The sequence below is a fragment of the Taudactylus pleione genome, unplaced genomic scaffold (genome assembly GCF_031769625.1).
Source record: "Taudactylus pleione unplaced genomic scaffold, aTauple2 ptg000788l, whole genome shotgun sequence".
Classification (NCBI taxonomy): domain Eukaryota; kingdom Metazoa; phylum Chordata; class Amphibia; order Anura; family Myobatrachidae; genus Taudactylus; species Taudactylus pleione.
In genome coordinates, this window is record NW_028285190.1 from 730,107 (window position 1) to 736,906 (window position 6,800).

Genomic DNA, 6,800 nt, shown 5'->3' on the forward strand with positions numbered 1-6,800 from the left:
TATGAATAATCACTGACCCTGCACCTGGCATTTGTTGGTATAGAACTGTGTGCGTTCCATCTCTTCTATGTATATATATATATATATATATATATATATATATTTACCATAGACAGAAAACCTTACGGTTTCACATGTCCCACTAAGGCTTCATAGTAGAGATGTGCGGGTTCGGATTTCCGAAATCTGAACCTCCCCCAAGCCCCCCTGATCTGAGTCAGGAACTGAGTCAGGCTCGGTTCTTCCCGACTAGCTCGGATCTGAAATCGAGGCAAAACTTCATCATCCCACTGTCGGATTTTCGTGGGTTTTAGATTCTACAAGGGTTGCCCCGTCTGCTGTAGTGGTTCGCTCATACAAATAATTTTTTCAGGGGCTGCCCTGTCTGCTGTAGGGGTATGCTCATACAAATAATTTCAACAGCAGCATCACCAGTAGCAGCATCTCTGAAACGCCAGCTCATTCCAAGGCAGGCTAAGCTGTGTTTCATCGGTTTCAGTAAGAGGCACACCGCCGACAACCTCTTAGGGAAACTGAGGGAAATCATCGCCCAATGGCTTACTAAGGGGTCTATGTACTAAGCAGTGATAAGAGACAGAATGAAAAGTGATAAGTAAGTGATAAGGTGCCAGCCAATCAGCTCCCAACTGTCATCTCACAGGCTGTGTTTGAAAAATGACAGTTGGGAGCTGACTGGCTGGCACCTTATCACAGACTTATCACTTTTCACTCTGTCTCTTATCACTGCTTAGTACATAGACCCCTTAGACTTTCCTGGGGATTTGTGATATCTGACAACGCCACCAATATTGTGTGGGCATTACATCTGCATGTCCCATGTTTTGCTCACACAATAAATTTGGTGGTGCAGAATTTTTTTAAAAACAACAAGGGTGTGTAGGAGATGCTTTGGGTGGCCCGAAAAATTTTGGACCACTTTTTCCATTCAGCGACTGCGTACTGAAGACTGGAGCACCAGCAAACACTCTTGAACCTGCCCTGCCATCACCTGAAGCAAGAGGTTGTAACACGGTGGAACTCAACCTTCTATATGCTTCAGAGGATGGAGGAGCAGCAAAAGGCCATTCAAGCCTATACATCCACCTATGACATAAGCAAAGGAGGGGGTATGCACCTGACTCAAGCGCAGTGGAGAATGAATTCCGTGTTGTGCAAGGTTCTCCAGCCCTTCGAACTTACCACACGTGAAGTCAGTTCAGACACTGCCAGCCTGAGTCAGGTCATTCCCCTCATCAGGCTTTTGCAGAAGCAGCTGGAGAAAGTGAAGGAGGAGCTAAGATGGAGCGATTCCGCTCGGTATGTGGGACTTGTGGATGAAGCCCTTCATTCACTTTGCCAGGATTCGAGGGTGGTCAATCTGTTGAAATCAGACCACTACATTTTGGCCACTGTGCTTGATCCTAGGTTTAAAGCCTACATGGTGTCTCTCTTTCCAGTGGACACAAGCCTGCAGAGGTGCAAAGACCTGCTGGTGAAAACACTGTCAACTGAAGCGGAACGTGACACGACAACAGCTCCTTCATTTTCTCCTGCAACTGGGGCTGCCAGGAAACAACTTAGGTATCCTAACCAACCCGCTGGTGGTGATGCAGGGCAGACAGTACCAAGTTTGGACATCTGGTCTGGACTGAAGGACCTGCCAACAATTTCTGACATGTCTGCTGTCAATGCATATGATACTATCACCATTGAAAGAATGGTGGAGGATTACATCGGTGAACGCATCCAAGTAGGCATGTCAGACAGTCTGTGCTTGTACTGGCAGGAAAAAGAGGCAATTTGAAGGCTCCTGTACAAACTGGCTCTATTTTACCTAAGTTGCCCCCCTCCAATGTGTACTCCGAAAGAGTTTTTAGTGCAGCCGAGAACCTTGTCAGCGAAAGACGTAGGAGTTTGCTTCCACAAAACATGGAGAAAATGATGTTCATCAAAATGAATTATCAATGCTTCCAGGAAGACCATCCTCCAGAAAGTACAGAGGGACTTGTGGCAGTGAATTCCAGCAGGGACGAATTAATATGCTGTGAGGATGAGGATGTACACAGCACTGAAGAGGGTGAGGAATCGGTGGATGAGGAGGATGAGGATGACATCTTGCCTCTGTAGAGCCAGTTTGTGCAGGGACAGATTAATTGCCAGCTTGTTTTGTGGGGGCTCAAACGAACCAATCATTTCAGCCACAGTCGTGTGGCAGACCCTGGCGCTGAAATGATTGCAATGTTAAAGTGTGCATGTCCTGTTTATACAACATAAGGGTGTGTGGGAGGGCCCAAGGACAATTCCATCTTGCACCACTTTTTTTTCTTTGCATTATGTACTCTTTGGGGCCTAGTTTTTCAAACTCCCATCTATATAGATAGTTTATGTGCATTGTCATGTAATAATAAGATGAGGTACTGTACCTTTAAGGATCCTGCAGCATAGAAGGACATGAGATCAGGAAGTGGAGAGATATAGGAGAAAGTAAGAGAAAGGAGAACAGCCATGAGGAGATGATGTCTTTATCTACCTGTACTAATGCAAGTATTACTTACAATAAATAAACTAGATAAACAGCATACTTGATGAATCATTGCTATGAAGAAAGGTGCATCAGGATATAACAACTGGCGACCAGGATAAACTTTTCATTACTCACACTCAGCTACCTTACTCACAGTCACCATGGCTGACATGCTAGCATTGATTCCTCAGTTTCTGCACGTTGATGCTTCTAATGCTGCAGAATTATGGAGACAGTGGCTTGCACGGTTGAATCATTTTATTAAAGCTATGGGGGTAACTACTGACAGCAAAAAGAAAAGCATGCTTCTTATCAGTGCTGGCCCCAAGATTTAATAACTTTATGATACTGTGCCAGAGGCAGACACCAGGGACTATACCAAATGCAGGGACTCTTTGACTGCCTATTTTGCTCCAAAATGCAACCTATCACATTCCAAATATATGTTGAGGACAGCTATGCAACTGCAAACTGAATCTGTTGATGCATATATTACTATATTAAGGATTCTTGCCAGAACATGTCACTTTGATGATGTTGAAGATGAAATTAAGCAGCAGCTAATTGCATTTGGCACATGTGGAAAGTTGCACAGATGTGCTCTTAATCTGACAGAGCTGCAGCAATATGCTAGAAGTCTTGAACTTTCATAAACACATGCTAAGGACATGGAGAGGGGCATGATCCAGCTGGAAGTGTGCAATAAATGACATACTGACACAAGTGGTTATATGGAGTCAAGTAAATCTAGATCATGTTACAGGTGTGGACGCTCCTATCCACATTCAGGAGACTCTCCTGCCACTGGTAAAATTTGCACTGCATGTGGCAAACTGAATCACTTTTCCACGTTTGCAAATCCAGGGAAACCAAATCTACACCCAAACAATCTTCACAGCAGTTTAAATCCAGGAGAAAGATAGTGCATTGTGTGGATTCTACATCGTCTCCAACTGCAGAATCATCTGACAGTGATGATATGCCAGAAGGCTTTATCTACATGAGTCATCAAGTCGGCAAAAACAAGGTCAGTCCAAAAACTGACATCACCCTAGACAACACTTCTGTTGAATTTCTGTTTCTGTAAATCTAATGGATGCTATCAGTTTCAAGAAGCTGCATGGCAAGGTGGTTTTGAATCCAATATCTGTAAGAATATTCACTTATGGCAATAAACTACCCCTTCCCTTACAGGATTCTTTTGAGGTTATCGCACACAAAAATGACAAACTGACAAAAGCATTATTTTTTGTCACTATATATGCAAGAGGCAATCTCTTGGGATTTTTATACTGCATCACAATTGGGTCTTATACAAATTGTGGCCCACACTCACAATTACACCCCTGTTATACCTGACACTTCCAATTCCACTCCTGTCCTACATGAACCAAAACCACTACAAAGCAATGTGGATGTTTTACTGCAGGAGTATGATCATCTTTTTCATGGCATTGGAAAACTTAAAGAGTATCAAGTTCATCTTCACATTGATCACTCAGTTATACCAATTGCTCAAGAACATTGCTGCATTCCTATCAACATAAGGAAACAAGTGGAAGAGGAAATACAGACTCTTGAAAACTTAGATATCATTGAAAAGGTATCTGGCCCAACACCATGGGTATCACCTATTGTGGTTGTGCCAAAACCAGGTCAACAAAATGCAGTGAGAATATTTGTTGATATGCGTCGTCCTAATGTTGCCATTAAAAGAGAGCGCCATATTACTCCTAATATGGATGATATTATACATCGACTCATAGGTGCATGTTTCTTTTCGAAATTCGATTTAAATAAAGGTTATCATCAACTGGAACTTGATGAAGAGTTGTGACAAATAACATTCTCAACTCATGTTGGGCTACAAAAATACAAACGGCTGTCATTTGGAATCATCCGCAGCAGAGGTATTTCAAATTTCTATCCGCCAAGTCATACAGTCAGTTAAAAATGCCATCAATTACAGTGATGATATTCTGGTTTTTGGAGCAACGCGCCAGGAACATGATGCGGCTCTGTGTCAAGTGTTTCAGTGTCTTCAAGACAGGAATTTATCACTGAATAAAGACAAATGCGTCTTTCTTCAACAGAAGCTAAAATTTTTTGGTCACATTTTATCTGAAGATGGAGTGTCCTGATCAACAAAAAGTTCAGGCTATTACAAAAATGTTGAAACCTACCAATGCTGGTGAAGTAAAGTCATTTTTTGGTATGACTAACTATTGTTCCCAATTCATTCCAAATTACGCCACTTTGATAGCCCCACTTAGGGAACTCACAAATAAAAATGCTAAATTCTTATGGACTTCCCCTCAATTGCAAGCATTTGATGACATAAAACGATGTCTACAGGATAGTGTCACAATGTCATATTACAACACTGCTTGGAAAATAGAACTTATTGTGGATGCTAGTCCTGTGGGGTTAGGAGCTATCTTGACTCAGGTGAATACCCATGGGGATCATCACATTATAGCATTTGCGAGTCGCTGCTTGACAGAGGTGGAAAAATGCTACTCCCAGCCAGAAAGGGAAGCTTTTGCAGTAGTCTGGAGTTGTGAACGCTTTCATCTATATTTATACGGCATTGACTATACCATCCAGACTGATCATCAAGCACTGGTGTCACTTTTTGGAAATCCGAAATCCAAACAACCAGCTAGGCTACAGCGATGGGGCTTACGTTTACAGGCATACAATTTCTCCATCATTCGTAGAGCTGGTGCTGATAATCCTTCAGCTTACATGTCTAGACACCCTTTGCCTTCTAACATCTCACAGTCTACTTCAGTGGAGGAGTATGTGAACTTTATTATCAACAATTCAATTCCTGATTCACTTACTAGTGACAACATCAAAGAGGCTTCTTCCTCAGATACAGTATTGTCAGCAGTAAAACACTGTATCATTTCCAATGATTGGTGGTTGGGGCAGTTTCTGTTTTCAACTGATAAGGAACTAGACTTTAGAGCACTTCATAACATTTTCAAGAACTAATTGTGCATGATGATTCAATCATTCTCAGAGGTGAAAAAAATTGTCATTCCAGCTGTTTTGAGAAAGCAAGTAATTGATATTGCCAATGCCAGTCATTTAGGAATTGTAAAGACCAAACAACTTTTATGTGAAAAGGTATGGTTTCCCTCCATGGAGCAGCATGTTGAATCTGATATCCGAAACTGCATGACATACACCCTTCTTTCTACGCAACCTAACAGTGAACCATTATGGATGACTGACCTACCTGACAAGGTCTGGGAAAATGTTCATGTTGATTTCTATGGCCCATTATACAATGGTAAATACATACTAGTAGCTGTGGATGAATATTCACGATATCCTGTTCTTGAAATAATATCTTCAACATCTGCCACATCTGTCTTACCAGCGTTGGATAAAATCTCCACTACTTATGGAATTCCAGGAACAATAAAGACAGATAATGGTCCGCCATTTCAAGGTGCTGATTTCAGCAAATTCATGAAACATTTCTTGAATTCGACATAAAAAAATTAGTCCCTTGTGGCCACAAGCTAATGGTCTTGTTGAACGTTTTATGCGTAATCTTGGAAAGCAAATAAAGATTTGTAAAGTATCCCGATTTCCAATTCAACAATCCTTAAATCAATTTCTCAGACAATATCGATCAGTGCCTCACTCCACAACAAATGTCCTTCCTCGGACATTAATGTTTCAAAGAAAAGTGATCAGATCCACACTTCCAAAAATTAATTTAACTCCTGCATTTAAAGATCATCAGATTAGGAAGACGAACTCTGCTAATAAACAAAAAGCTAAACAGTATGCAGATCAGAAAAGGAGAGCTATTGTTTCTGATTTACAAGGAGTGTTCTGGTGAAAAAAAAAGTAGTACGCAAGGACATGACTGCTTTTCACCCAAGGCCACTTACTATAATGAAAAGGAAAGGAACAATGATTGTTGCAGGAAATGACAATCAAATAGTGACAAGGAATGTTTCCCATTTCAAGAAGATATTTCCATCTTTATCTTCCGATGGACCAAGTCGAGAGGATGTCATCACAGTACCTTTACCATCCTCAGCATCAAGTGATCCGATCATGGAGTCTGTTTCTTTGAGTGAAGGATCACATATTCAGATGAAATAGGCAGAGTCATTAAACCACCTGCTAGGCTTATTGAGCAGATATGACTCTTAATTTATGGTTTGTAACCATTCTAGAAGATTTTCCAGTTTCATGTATATTTGGTTAATGTTCATGCTCAGATACCGTTAACACATTGTTATATGTT

At 41.3% G+C, this 6,800-nt stretch overlaps 1 pseudogene; it reads left to right on the forward strand.

The window, feature by feature from the left end:
• The first annotated feature begins 2,728 nt into the window (after positions 1-2,728).
• On the forward strand, positions 2,729-3,611 carry LOC148475006 (uncharacterized; annotated as a pseudogene).
• The last annotated feature ends 3,189 nt before the right edge of the window (positions 3,612-6,800 follow it).